Here is a 15,484-nt window from a genome sequence, read left to right as displayed (position 1 = left end):
CACTGGGGACTGTGAAGAGGGACAGATGCAGATTAAATTACACTTTCTAAATTGTATCTTTTCACATTAATAAGAAAATTAACTTCAGGAACTGAACAAATAACGAGCACATAAGGGATGAGTGAGAGCTGAGACTGTACCGTGAGACATTGGACTTGAGACTCACTGTGTAAATAAGAGAATTACTGGCAGAATCCTCCACTTTTCCTCTCATTCCCATAATCTTCACACTCAGCCTGTTACCAAGGAGAGAGAAATGAACTAGGATTCCCCGTCATTGCCCTTGTCTATCCACCTGCTTTACAGGGAGCTCTGAAATAAATCATAGGCTGAATTTAACATGCCAGTTGTAACTACCTATGGGCAATCCTGCCTTCGCCAGCCAGCAGCGTGGCCTTAATGGGAACTTTTGGATTGCCTCTTATTAAAAACAGCAGTGGACTTTCCAAACATGTCTGCTCATCCAGGATTATTAAGAATAGATCACAGCCCCAACACTTATTAACCATACAGTGCCTTTCATCCAGGAAGCTCAAAGAGAGAAAATCCTAGCCCACATCCAAGTTTAATGTCTCTCTTCAAATATATGTATTTTACCTGTGTTGGCAGTGGAATAGCAGTAGAACTGGTTTTATTGGTCTCATTGTTATTTCTATTCAAAACCAAAGGAAAATGATTATTTGATATTGCAATAAATGTTAAGGGATTTTTAAAAAATAAATGTTCAGCATAAGTTGAAGGGACATTGTTGAACGTTAATCTTTACTGCAAACTCAGTATTTTAAATTTCTACTCTGTTTTCAGTTTTTTTCTGTAGGAGATCAGAGAACCCAGCATTATTTAAAAGCAATTTTGTATTTCTACTTTCCAGGTCAATAGTTATACTTCAGTAAGTCCCTTTTTTCATCTGATTTACCAGTTACAGTAAAATATTGCAAGATATCTAATCACAAACAGAGGGGCATTTAAAAAAGAAATATTTAACTTCTCAGAAACCCAAATGCTTTCAGTTATCCCAAAAAATAGACTCAGAAAGCTGTATCAGTATTTTATGGGATATGAAGAACAGGAGTCTGCTAATTCTTAGTTTATTTAATTTTAAATCCCTGCATTTCTGCCTGGGTGTTGTTTCCTGTGAAGCATCCTCATCTCCCCTCTCATTTGATAGGTATTTCAATGCAGAAAATGGAAGCGGCACAGGCATTTCAATGCAAACAGGACAAGAAATGTGTGGGGGCATCTCTGCCTCCAAGTTATGGGGGTGTGTGCTTGTGCGTGTCCTAAAAACCGTGGGAGGGAAAACGAAAGGGGAGCATTCCTTCAGCAGAAAGAATGCTCTCTGGAAAGCATTCTCACAAAAATATTAATTTTGTCAAGTAGCCAACGTCCTGTCAGAACAGTTTGGATCCCATGTCTTTTAATTAGCCCTAGTGCTAATGAAAGTCCAGCTCTGTAGTTGGTGTAATGTGAGACAGGGAACAATTCGAGCCCCAGCCTGAGAGTTAGTGATGCTGAGGGGACGTGGTTTCATTTTCTGAACTCAGAACATGAGTTCAATACAGCTATTGACAAGAAGAAAACTGTTACTTATAAATGCTTGCAGACTGAAGCTTTAAATTTGAAAATTGAACAGTTTTGATCTGGAAATCATTTGGAAACAATAAGGTGCTATTTTTACAGCCATTTCCTAGAAATGATCAAGTCTCAATGTTTAGAATTTTTAAAAATAATTTCTTATGACCATGCAGAAATGATTACTTGGGTTATGGTGATCTGGGAATGACTTTTTTTCTGGAGCTTAAGCCAAAGCATTGGAAATGAAAGGCTTGACAGTGCAGCCATACTCCATGGGTGGATTTTTTAGGACAGGATTTGCTACTGTCTAAGGTAAATCTTACATAGGAGCACCAACAGACCCCTAGAATTTAGCTTGGTAGCTCCCCATATTAAGTCCTAATGTATTACTGCTCATTAATGAGTTATCCCCTCATCTATGGAGCAAGAAAGTAGGTCATTTCCTTCATTAATAACATTGGACAAGATGTAACATGTTTAAAGTCATTTTGCTGAATTCATCCCACATTTTAAATCCACACTTTCAGAGCCTGCAACGGGCCTGACCATTAAGCTCTGCTAATATTTGTTCTTCCCACTGTGCCAAGGGAGGAGGGATTGAGGGCATGGAGATGAGTACAGGGCAATCTATCTACTTTCAGTGTTGCCACCAAAGCTTGGAGAAAAGTTTTGCAGACAAATTCATGGTGTAATGAAGCTTTTTTCCCTCTGCTTTAGCCACAAAAGTGGAGGGGAAAAAACCCATTACACATCATCTCTGATATTCCTGGTACTGTCCTTGCTTATGGTTATTTCTTCTTTTCTCCTTTATGAAATCCAAGCTTTATCAGAAGTAGGATCCTGATTTTGTAAGCAAGGGATGCTATTTTAGGAAGTGTTGGTGAGTCTGCCTCATGTTCAAACAACTGCTTAATGATTTAGCTTGTCGTCACACACTGAACAAACTCTAACGCTGAGCAAATCGTTGTTATCTGATTACCTTCATTGCTCATCTGCATGATAATTTGGGAATAATTTAAATATGGTAACCATTTAATCAACAATCATATATAACATGAATAGGATGTTTTCTAATTTTGTTTTCATGTACAAGTCGCATGCAATCTCTCCTATGAATATGAAGATTAATTATACATTAATTAATAGCTATTTATAACAAAGGTCATCAAATTAGTTTCTGTGACCTCATTACCACGTTGCATGCAATCTAATTAACTGATTCAAAGGTTGTTTCAAATGCCTATTAGAATGTTAAAGTGTCTGATTCTCTATATAGGCACATCTGACATTTTTTGGAAATGGCGGTAGATTAAGGAAATTTACTTCAAAAAACCTACAATATTCTCCTCAGGTAACAGTAGCTAGGATTCAGATATTGAGCATATTTCCCTGAAAAAAAAGCAAAATAAACCCTACTTTTTTGTTTGTTGTTTGTTGTTTGTTTTCTTTAGGAATTTAGAACTGTGTCTATTTCTCCTTGAATTTTCCTAGGTAATTGTGTTCATAACTACGAATGCATGAAGAAAATAACTTAATGCATGAAAAAAGAAATCATAGCATGCAACTCACAGAAGAGCAGTAGTGAAGTGACACTGCTGAAAAATGGGGTTTCAAAGGAGAAAGAGTTACTTAAATGCAGACAGCACCCAGTGGAGTAATAACACCTGGGTTCAATCCTGCTCCGGAAAGGAAGTCTGTGATGGCTGCACTGCACAGACGATACTGGCACCAGTTCTGCTGCAGGTGGGGCTTTTCTTCCTCATTTTGTGTTCTTTTTGGCTTTTCTTCAGGGGTCATTTTTATTTTTTTGTCTTTTTGGAAAGTTGAAATGTTAAAGTGCTTGGAAAAGAGATGGGAAAAAAAAATCAGAGCATGGCTGAAAATCTGGATGGGGAGAGGACTTTTTTTTTCATTCCAGCTCCTTACTTATCTGCATTGAGCCATAGCATATTAACATATTTATGCGAGGAAATTCATATTAATAGCGCTCAGCTTATCTGCCAGGAGCAAAAAGCAAATGGATGCAGAATATAAAGGAGCAACACTAGTTGTAGGATTCAGACCCATGTGCCTAAGAAGGGAACAACACAGCCTATTCTTATATCTGTTGGGGTTGGCATATCAATGAAAGGAGAATTTACCCCTTGCAGTTTAATTTCATAGCAAGCATTAGACCTATCCTGGAAGGAGCCTGTGTTAAATATTAAAAAGTAGCCGAAAGGCTGCACAAAACTAGATTTTTTGGCATTCTCATTCTCGTAAGTTTTAGGGGTTTTTTTAATAAGGTAATTGGAATTGATTGCTTGATTATAGCTTTTTGTTAGAAGAATCTTTTCCCCTGATAAATAAAAATCAATGCATCCCTGAGATATTTAATATTAAAAAACCTCCTCAAAACCAAAACAACCCTTTCTGATAAAATCTTACTAGTTTGTCAATACTCTTAATGGTTTGCAGGAAAAAATAAAGGAGGTACTCTCACAGGAAGATGAACTCCCCAAGCCTCCATCCTGGGGATAAAAGAAGCACTCCCATATGCTGATGCTGTGCTGTTTCACTGCAGATCAATACCCTGATCACAGCAGTGATGGTAATTACAGAGCCCTTCCTCTGGGAGCTGAGGATCCTCCGCTCCCATGGAATCAGCACAACTCAAAAGCCTTTGACGTCTTCCTTCAGGAGGCTTTGGAACTGTGAAAAGAAGGCAAACAGACAAAACACAGCCACTGTTCTATGGAGTTCTCTTGTTTTCTCCTGTTTCCTTTCACACACCTTTGCTAGAGCTGGAATGCACCAGTCATCTTCTCTGAAGCTAATCAATGCAGAGACCTTGTAAAAATAACCCTTTCTTTTTTTCTTTTCTTTTCTTTTCTTTTCTTTTTCAAATCTGAAGTCAGTTTAGGTTCCTGCATAATGCTTTTTAAAAGCAGGAAAAATAGCTCCCCTCGCCTTTTTGTCTCTTTTTGAAGTGTTTTGAGAAAAGCAGATTTTTTTTTTCCCCTGAAAAATCCAAAGGTTTAATGTTTTAGAGGCATTTGACCTCGCACAAAAAGATAAGTGGCATTTTCATTTTAGTGTCTGTATTTAGAAATATAATTTTTTGCACTATAAAAAACACTGGATGTCCATGGGGGACTACAATATTGATATGGTGGAATTTGGGAAGATTCTATGTTTCCAGGTTGTTTTTTATCACGATTCAGAATATTCTGAGTTGCTTGTTTCGTTGGGATTTTTGTTTGTTTGTTTTAAGAAAGTGCAATTAGAAAACTTTCGATCAGCTCTGTCACAAAAGAAATTATTCCATGTGGCAAATACCCCTTATCACACTCCCAGGAGTCGTGTAGTGGTCTGTAGGATTTCTCATCCACCACAGAAACCTGTTTACTTTCCAACTTCCATGCTTTGAATTCCAGACACTCCAGAGCTGGGGCTCTAATGCTGAGTTTGTTCTGAGAAGTAGCCATGATCTCTTCTAGAGCTATAAAAATAAATCTGATACAGTACTCTTAACAACCTGTAAGTCCAAATATTTAGTTGAGGTTGGCAAGACTTTCTCCCCTAGGGGAAAAAATAGTTTGCTAAACTGGTAACTGCTGGAAGCAGTGAAGTATTCTGATGTGTAGAGCCAGTAGTTAAATGAAAGCTATGGTAGATGAATTGTTTGTCATGCTGTTTGATCAAAAGACGAAGAAAGTGTAGCAGAACCAATATTTTCAAATGTTTTCAGAAACCCTATTAGTTGGGTCTGATGTAAAGGCAGAAAATATGAATTAAAGATACAGGATCTAATTTTAAGTATAGAATGTTTTCCAAAATCAGCAGGAGACAAATCTGAAATGTCTGAGAGGTTTCATTTTCCATAAGACCCCAGAATTATCTGATGTTAATCACAACTCCCTTAAACCTGCTTACTTAGGAATAGGACTGCATGTCCCAGATGCTTTGTCTTCCTCTTGAATCTGAGCAGGAATAAACATCCTAAGGACAGATCACACACAAATCTGTGAAGAGGCTTCTTTCTCTCCGAAAAATAAGACACAGAACTGTGTAACAAAATGGAGAAAACTGCTTCTTGACTGGAAGGAGGATGTCTCCTCCCCACCCCATCCCTGCATCCTTGCACATCCCTGCACAGGGGCCAGCCATTCCTCTCTGGGTTTGACAGAGCTCTTTAAAGACAAAAATATTTAGCTTTTTGATTTTTTTTTTTTAATTTTAGAAAATACTAAAGATATAATCACTATTTGATGTCTTTCTGAGGGCTTAAACCCATTGTCCTTTATGACTTTTTTTTACCACTGGCTACCCTTAGGAGCACCTTGAGGAAGTTGGTGAATGCTGCATTTCATGGGGAACACTGAAAACTCAGTCATTCATGCTTCTTAAAACAAACCTGGGAAGTATTTAGGTTCCTTAAGGTGACCAAGGAACCTATGTGGAAGCCTACTTCCATTAACACTTAAATTATTAGTGCAAAAACCAGTTGGAGTATTTTTCACAGCATCTATTGGATCCCTGGCTTTTCTCTTCCCCTTGATGGTACAAGGCCTTTTTGGGCAAAATGGATAGTGAAGCTTAATAAACACAACTCTCCATTGACTCTGCTTTGTGCAAGCGAGCTGGCAAGAATTAAAGTCCTTAATGGATATTTAATGGTGGATGAAATGAGCCTTCTCCTTATTAGCACAGTGGCTTATTAGAGGCTGTTCACCCTCACTAAAGTGCTCACCTGCCTCACCTCCCAGGCTGCTGCTGGAAGCCCCAGCTCCCATGGATTAACTCAGATTCCCTCACTGAGCACTCTGACAGGAAAACTTCTTTCAGGAGAACCACAGGCATTGCCTTCCTGAGATTTGGGTGTTAATTTGCTATTTCACTGAGATTATCACATTCTCCCCTTTGACGTCTCTTTATAGGGAGTCGCCACGAGTTAAAAAAAAAAATTCTTTGCATTTTTTCCTGCTGTCATTATGCCAAATGTGTGGTGCTGAATTTTTAGGGTGACTTTTCCTGACCAGAATGCTACTATGGCATTTTTGGGTCCCCCTTGGCTTGAGGCTGAGGTGAAGGAGATCAGAATGGGACATAGAATTCTTCTAAATTTCTGTGTTAATTGGGATATCAGTGGTGTTGATTTTTTGCAAGAAATGGGGGCAGTGACTGATGTATAAGGAAAACCCTTGGAGAAAGAAAGGTCTGAACCATAGAATGGTTTGGGTTAAAAGGAATCTTATAGATCCTCTAGTTACAATCCCTCTGCCCTGGGCAGGGATGCTTTCCACTAGACAAGATTGTTCAAAACCTGATCAAACCTGGCCTTGAACACTTCCAGGGCATCAGCAAGACCGTTGTGACACACAGGGGGAATGAGCTACTGCCATGGAAATTCCTACTCATTTCCAAAGCAGTGGATGGCCAAGATAATCTCCAGCAGGTAGAGAAGAGGTGTCTGGCTGTGAAACCAGCAGGACTTCATGGACTTGGATCCTGTTTCCAGCTCTGCTCCGCGTTTTCTCTGCATGTGCTCATTGCTGGAGCAGCCACTCGACTTTCCATGGCTCACAGCTGTCCTGGCCAAGTCCATTTATCAGCTTCTACAAAGCTGCATCTAATCTGCACTTAAATACTTACAGGTTTTCTCCCTTGTTTGACAGAGGTAAAATACTATGAACTGCCAGGGGTTTGGCAACTGCAGTGCAGGCTGACATAAAATATCTGAGTAGCAATTCACATAAAATAAGGTAGCTAGAGATTAGTGTATATGGTAGTATGACAGTTGAATATAGTTGCAGATCCTTAGTTGAGGGTTTAAATACAAGATGTGAAAAATCATATTTTTGCCAGCATGGAAAATACCTTCTTACACATTGTGGAAATCTCGGAGGAAATTTTTAGCTCCACCTGCTGCAACTGGAATTTCAGCCATGGGTTTCAGTCAATCTGGATTTTTCCTCTGTTTTTTTCACTGGAGACAAAAAAATTGCAGATATGTACATGATACAGGGCATGGTTTGTGTTGAACACTCTGCAGAAATGGTTGTAGCTATGGCATAACTCATAGTTACGGCTTGGAGCCAATGAGAGACTCTGAGTAAGTCTTGTGAAAGGAGTCAACAATTTTCTTCCTCTCAAACTGAAATTTCTGCAGCAGCCTTGGCATAGGAATTATTAAATGATACCCAAAGCGCAAAATATTTGTTGAATAAAATACCTAGGCAGAACAGTGGAAATTTTCTGTCTCTCTCATTTTTAAGTGACAATCCTGGCAGAGACATCCAACAGCTTCCCTCATTTGGGAAAGGTAGCCTGGTGTATAAGTAATTGATCTATGTTAACATGTCCAAACTTGGGAGGAGTTCAGGAAGGTGTTTGTTTGCATACAAAGGTTATAAAGAGCTTTTTCTGCAGTGAGACACAGAATAAGTCGTGCTCCTTGTCTGCCTCCCTCTCTCCCTATGCTTCCAGTACTGAGGGTGGAGCAGGCAGGGGCAAGGTCTGGTCATCCCACAGACAAGGCTTAATTTTTGCTTAAAAAGTCCAGAATTTAATTATTTTGCTGAATATCAAGGATTTAAGGTTTGGGTTTTTTGTTTTTTTTTTTTTTTTTAACTCATCCCAGAACTGGGATTATTATACTTAGTGAGACCATGGAGACATGAAGTGACTACAAAGGCAGCAGAGGAGAGCAGGAATGGAGCTGGTGGGAAGTGTGGGGGTCCTTTGGCTGATGGACTGGAGAAGACACTGGTGGGGCTGAAGTGATCACATCAGCTCACAGACAGGGAGAATGAGAGTCTCCCTTGAGCCCAAGAGTGACAAGAACAGGAACCTTGGAAGTGGATCGCAGTGTTACGTGAGATTCTGGAAGAGCCGAGCACGCAGAAGGGTGGGGAGGAGCGAGAGCTGTTGGGTGTTGGTAGAAGGGATCTCGGTGGGAATTGGGCATCTTTGCAAAGTTTCCAGAGAAGTTAGAGCAGCTGAGATGGGAGGTAAAGGGATGGTTGTAGGGGATTTCTGTGGTTTGAGCAGAAGGAAAAGGCCAAGTATCAGAAAGAAGCTGTGTGGGAGGAAGCCACAGGCTTTGGGTAAGACATGCGCCCACAGTGAAAGGTGGCTGTGGTTTATTTACCTTGGAAAGGCTCGCTGCACTTTTCCTTACTGAGAAAGTTAAACAGCATGAATGTTAAGCCAGAGCTTCAGGAGGCACAGGAAATAGCAGGAGTGGCTAGTTTAAACTTGGCTCTTCCCCCTCCTGAGGCTGATGTAGCTCTTCCCTCCCCACCCCATGTCTGCCTCTGCATTCCCTCTGTCAGAGGGAACGGAGGGCAGAATATTGTGAGCGTGTGGTCAAGGTAGGAGCCGCTCCATCCACCAAGCTGGGCACACATCCATCCTCCAGCCTTCCCTGTGCCTCTTGATGGAGCTGCCATGGCATCACCTGCCCCTGGAGCATTCCCCCTGTGGCGATGGAGAGCAGATCCCACGCTGCCACATCAAAGTCTGTTTGCTCATTTCAAAAGGCTTTGGGCTCAATGCGGAGCCATACAACACTTAGGTGTTGTCTGGCAACTTCCTCCTGCTGTGAGGGGGTGACAGTGGGTTTGGACTTTCATCTCCGGGCCTTCCTTTGTCTCCTGGATGAATTGGGAGCCGGCCTGAGACAACAGGAGAGTCTCCTGTTGGGGTGATGCTCCAAGGCGCTGCATTTCCATTCTCTCCACACTTCTGTGATGTGGGGCTGCACACAAAATCTCCCAGTCTGTGTAATAGACATGCTCAGTCCTTTCCTGTGCTCCTGACATAAATTTCCATTTCTCATATCCTGCTAAGCCACGTTCTGGTGAAGTACTTTCTTCTTAAAAAAAAAAAAAAAAAAAGAAAGAAAAAAAAAAGAAAGATGTTGCTCAGCAAATCATCGTGAAGCTCTAAAAACAAGTGAAAATATCCCAGTTTTGACCTCTCAATCAGCACACATGAGAAGGGAATCCACCATGATTACTGGAGTTCTTAAATGACCTTATGAGACTGCTGGAGATAACTCCCTGAAATTATATTAATTTCTCCTTTAACACTGTTATTTTCTTCTGTGTCATATGAAAGATGATTAAAGGAAGGTCACCTAAGGTTGAAATATCTATTCAGCAGTTTTTAGCCCATTTCTGCACACATGCTCTGTGAGCAGGGGTTATAAACATGACACCAATTTCAATTACAGATATGATGTCTAAGAAATAATGAGCTGATTTATGAGGGCTGTACATTGGGTTGAAACACATTTATTTGGTTGTGGACTCTTCAGGAAGATCAGTGCCTCTAGTGCACTGTACACTTTGGAGATGTGCGACATTTCAGGGTATCAGCAGTAATGCAGGATTATAATATTACTATAATGGAGTTCCACTCTTGTGATGCCCTATTAATCAATCCTTTCAGTGATGTAATTGTGCTTATTTATGAACAGGTCAACCACAGTTTAGGACCAGCTCTCCTTTTTCTGGAGGTTATTTGCCACTTTCATTTGTGAAAGCAGCAGAACCAAAGAAGAACAAGATTTTCTTTGGAATAAAACAGGTATTTTCTTTATTAATAATTCAAATGATTAGATTTATTTTGATATCTATCCTTTGAAGAACAAACAATAGGGCTATTCAAATAACCTTCTAGTTTATGGAGGGCATATATTCACCTTATATTAGTCTTAGCTGCAGAGTTTTAATTTATTACAGAAAAGGATCTGCACAGGTATTTCTGAATTCAAAAAACAAAAATAGGCCCAGCAAAACTAGGTTGAAGCTTGGAAATGTATTTTCTTCTAAGCTCTCTAGTATTTTTATTGTGGGAAGAATATACAAAATACCTCTCTTTACAGAGATTTAAAATGCCATGTTTTTTAAAAAAATAAATGGCATCAGAAAACAAACAAACAAACAAACAAACAAACAAGGAGGGGTGAGGAAGGGAGTAACAGTCTAAAATTTTATAGCAAATTTCAAGAATACTTCACGTATGAACCAGCCCATTTAAAGGTGAGCCTCCACTGGTCAAGATGAGAAAAAGCTGCAATTCTTAGACAGAAAAAAACAAGCAGGGAAAATGAGAACAGTCTCAAATAAATAATTAATAATAAATAAATGAATGGATAAGTAAATAAGTTCTAAAATCTTAGCAGATTTATCCCGCTGAGATACAATGTGTCATTTTGCCTTCAGCGCTTCAGAATTTGCCTCGGTAATTATGTATTGCATTCACTATTTAAAACCCTCATTTTTAAAATACAAAAAAAAAAAAAAATCCAGCAAATAATTGCCTGATAGAGCAGTTGCCTATCTGAGAGTATGTAATTAGCCCCTTCCCTCAGCAACTGCTACCAGCTCCTGTCAGAGACAGGGGAGAGGAGAAGGTGCTTCAAAGGCTTGTTCTTATGCTTCATGGATTTTATAATAGATTGAAAAAAAATAGAAAATTATGATATTATTAATGCCATCATGTCCCTTGAGAAAGGACTGAAGAGCTCTGTCACCAATCCTCCTGTGCTGACAGCTTAAAACAGTCCTTGTAAGTATAAGTCATAATTAATAAAAATGACAGGAAAACACCATGTCTGAGTCTTCCCATTTAAAAAGGGAAGTAATTGCGTCCCAGTAGCCCTGTGTAGTGCTGTGGAGATGTTGGGCACAGGAGGAAAGCCTAGAAAGTGTCCCTGTCACATCCCTCTCGATTCCCAGCGATGCTCCCGCTGCGACTGCCAGCAGTGGATTTGGCTCGCTGGTTTTCACTTAGTGAAACTCAGGAGCAATTATCACCCGTGAAGACAAAGGGACGTTGATTAATATAAAAGAAAATGGTAAGTGTTTTCTGTGGTAATTTACTTTCAGAGAGGTTGGGACATAAGAAGACCCCGCAGGAAGGGGTAAAGCTGGCGCTCCCTGCTCGGAGATCCGTCACGATGTTTGACACCTCTACCTTTTTTCTGCGGGCTTCAGTAGCTTTTCCAGGTTCATCTACATTCAAAGCACTAGTCTGAGTGAACAACTGTAATAAGAGAGAGGGCTAAGCTAGGAGAGATCATGCTGAGGCTCAGATTACTTGTTTCTCTTCCAGCAAGGATTTAATGCACACTTACAGCCCAAAACTGGGCTGCCCAAGAAGAAACTAACGCTGTTGCCATGGATTTAACATAGATTTTGGCAGAATACATACTAAACCAATGTTTATTACTATTGTAAACCCTGCACTGAGATGTTCATTGCTCAGCTGTGATGTGCTTTCCCCTTTGAAATCTCTCACGAGTTGCTTCCCATTGCTGCCACCAGTGCTGGATTCCTGCTGGACAAGATCCCTCTCCGGAGACAGGGATGCTGCAGCTCAGGTATCTAATTGCTGTTGATTGAGATGTATCCCACTAACCCCTCCCCCCCCCCCCCCAAAAAAAAAACACCAACAAAAAACCCCACAAAAACCTAACAACACCACCAGAAAAACAAGAAACAACCCCCCACAAAAAAATCACACCAAGACAGAGTTCTTGTTCAGCCATGTGTCCTTAAACCCATTAAGCAATGCAATGCAACCCAATATTTATACAATAAAATATATAATATCCAGCATGCTTATGGGTTTTGTTGTATTTCCTGCTTCAAAACAGTGTTACTCCACAGAAGAGGGAATCCAGTGGGCTGTCCTGGGAGTTGACTCAGGGGAAGAGTGGATGGCTGAGTTTTTCCAGTCAAAATACCACGTATAGGTAACCCAGAACTTTGTCATTTCATTTCTGTCTCTAAGGCTGACATTACACAAGTCTTGCCTCAAACCAAAAACGGAGATGACCCAGAGAGTGTGATCCTGAATGTTTTTCCCTCTGTTTTCTACCAGGCTTGTCTCAAAATTAAAATGTTAGTCTATTAGTAATCATGGGTGTGTTCTTACCAAGAGGGAATAATGGGATAAGTGCTTGGCATCTTCAGGGCTGCTGGACACGCTTAAGGAGGTGGATGTGGAGATGCACCCTTACCTCCTGACCTCAGCCTGGTCATTTCCTGACTTGAGGGAAGGAAGAAGAGGTCTGGGTCTGCCAGGTCCCTGCCCTCTCAGAGGCTCTCTGATGCTGTTAGGAGATAGGCAGGGATGTAATTCAGGGTCCAGTGGCTTCCCCACCCCTGCAGAGGGAAGGACGTGTATAAGCCCAACCCTGGACGCTCCCCACTCCAAATGTCCCAGGAACTGTTTTTGGCCACTGTTTCTATTTAAAAGACATTTCCAGCAAGCTTAGCATTGCCAAGATAAAACTAGTTTACAGAATTTTCCTCCACTCACGCCCACACAAAGTCTTTTCATTTGGAGGTCATTGCAGGGATTTAATGGCGCTCGATGGAGTGGTGGTTTTTTTTGTGTGTTTTTTTTTTTTTTTTTTTTTTTTTTTGTTTGTTTGTTGTTGTTGTTGTTGTTGTTTTGTTTTGTTTTGTTTTGTTTTTTCACAAATGTGGAACCAATCTGATCTCAGTGCTTACTTATGTGTTGCTGGGACATCTAGTCATGTGGCACTGAGATAAGTTTGGCATCAGCAAAACCAGGGGATTTCTATTCTGTCAGAGAACCCATTTTCCTTTCTTCTTTTGTTTCCCATAAAATCCTGTTAGGCCAAAGCCGAGTTCTTTAAGCAGGCTGCAAATTCATTGAATCAACACTGTTTGTGCTCAGCCTTTCATCCTCACACTCCATTAGGAGCTGAAACACTTGCAGCAGAAAATCTGGCACATGGCAAGACAGAAGAACACTGAGATTTTGTAACCAAAACTAATCTGTGGACGTAACTCCTGATGATCTTTGAAATTTATTGAATGGTAGGCCTTGTTGAAGAGCCTGACACCAAAGCACAGGGATTGTTTTGCACATATTCTCCTACTTGTGCCAATAATTTCATTGTAAAGAAATTTTAGTATATATACACGCACATTCACGTATATAAAATAACTGTTTTATCCTTCAGTCTTGCAACAAATTAGCTATTACCCACAAGATCCATGAGATCCACTTTGAAGACCAAGCTGCATAATAGCACTGATGATGTGTGATCTCCAGTGATATTTTACTGTGTCTATGTGTAGAACTGATCAAACGCTCCATCTTCCAAAAGAGATGCCGTTGTAGATTCAGCCAATTTTCTCAAAAGGTTTTTATCACAGAAAGAACTGTTTCAACAGACTGACCCTATAAATAGCATGGCCTTGTTCCTCCATGATAATTTTTTTCCATGCAGCCATCTTTATAAGCAACTTGGAAATATCTCCCATTAGTTACCTATAAAAACAACCATCCGTGGCAACTCTGACTGCTCAAGTAATGTCTGACTGCTCCATCTGTATAAAAGATGTTGTCCACATCTCCTGATAATACACAGAGCTTGCCCTGATTGTAATGGCAAATCATTGGCTGTATGAAGGAGACAAAATAAAAATAATTTTTTAAATAATCTGGTTCTATGAGGGGAAAAAAAATTGAGAGAAGAGTTTATATATTTCTTCTTTTACTCTCTGGTCTCTTGAGGTGTCATCTGGCTTTCTCCTGACAATGCCTTGTGGGGATACCCTGTGCTGCTGTGGGAGACCATGTTCGCAAGGGTATCTGCATGATACATTCAGTATTTTCTCTTCTTTTTTTCCCTATTTTTACCACCTTAATCTAAGGGCACTGTTTCACAGGACAACCCAGAGAATTCTCACCAACTTTACCATGGTCCCCAGAGCTTTTAAGAGGTGAAACAGAGTTTATTGCATGAATCACAGAAGTTATATGTCACTGTTATGCAACTGTATCAATCACCTCCTTTCAAAGACTCTCAAGAGAAAAATTGAAGCCATCATCCTCATTAATGAGGTAAATGCCCTTGGGACAACTGATGGTTGAAATATGGTGTGTTATTTGTCCCGCCTCCTCTGGACATTGTGTTTCACTGTGCTGATGTGAATTGTAGATACAAATAAACACAATCAGAGGCAACCTCATACTATAACTTCTCAAGCCTCTTAAAAATTAAAGCTCTCCCATTTGAGGAAAGCTTCTAATTTCTCTGGAGTCTGTCTATCACCTGCTCCATCGATCAGTCCTGAGCTGTCAACCATTTTGAATTGCCTTGTCTATATGCTCTGGGACTTTATAAGAGAAAAAACTTTAAGTTTGCTGTCATTACATAAGGTTTTGACACCATTTAATGCTTGTTTTTCTCTCCTTGTCATTTAAACCTTTACCTAAGAGCTGCCTCGGGTCTGTATTTCGTAAGTTTCATAAGTCTTGAAGCATTTTTACAGGAATAATAAATTCATGTGTCAAGTAGAAATACCCAGGTTTAACAAGTTCAATCTCTCTAATAGGACGTAAAGGAGAAAAGAAGGAGAGAAATGAAAACAGAACGCCCACCCTGAGCATTTTCCTTGTGAGAGGCATCCACCATCAGTACTCAGGTGAAGAGGTAATTATCTCCACCTAACACTATGGTAGACTCTAGCCCTCATATCAACATTTAAAAACTAGCAATGAACAAATCTCTCTGCTTAATGACTCATGTGCAATTTGAAATGGAAATAGAATAATATGTTTGAAGTCTGTATTATGCATTTAAATAGATTAAAGAGAGACTAAACAATTAGCGATAATATGTGTGTGCATTAATGCAGGAGAGAATCAAGCCTTTCAAGTCTTTCAGATTGCTGAGAGGCCTCCCTGGTTTAAAACTGGGAGGAGAGCTGGCTCACTAAAGGATTAAAATACATTATCCTACAGGGTAAATTCATATTCCTAATGCACCAGGATATTTTTGATCCTCAGATGAAAGTTTTGCAGGCTGAGATAAGGAGATTGTTTTGGATAGCTGAAGAATTAAAAGAGATTTGTCCTCCACCAGAACAGAAAA

Source organism: Chamaea fasciata, unplaced genomic scaffold, assembly GCF_029207755.1.
Source record: "Chamaea fasciata isolate MVZ Bird 193981 ecotype frontalis unplaced genomic scaffold, bChaFas1.0.hap1 SCAF_6, whole genome shotgun sequence".
Classification (NCBI taxonomy): Eukaryota; Metazoa; Chordata; class Aves; order Passeriformes; family Sylviidae; genus Chamaea; species Chamaea fasciata.
Note: the sequence above shows the minus strand (reverse complement) of the source record.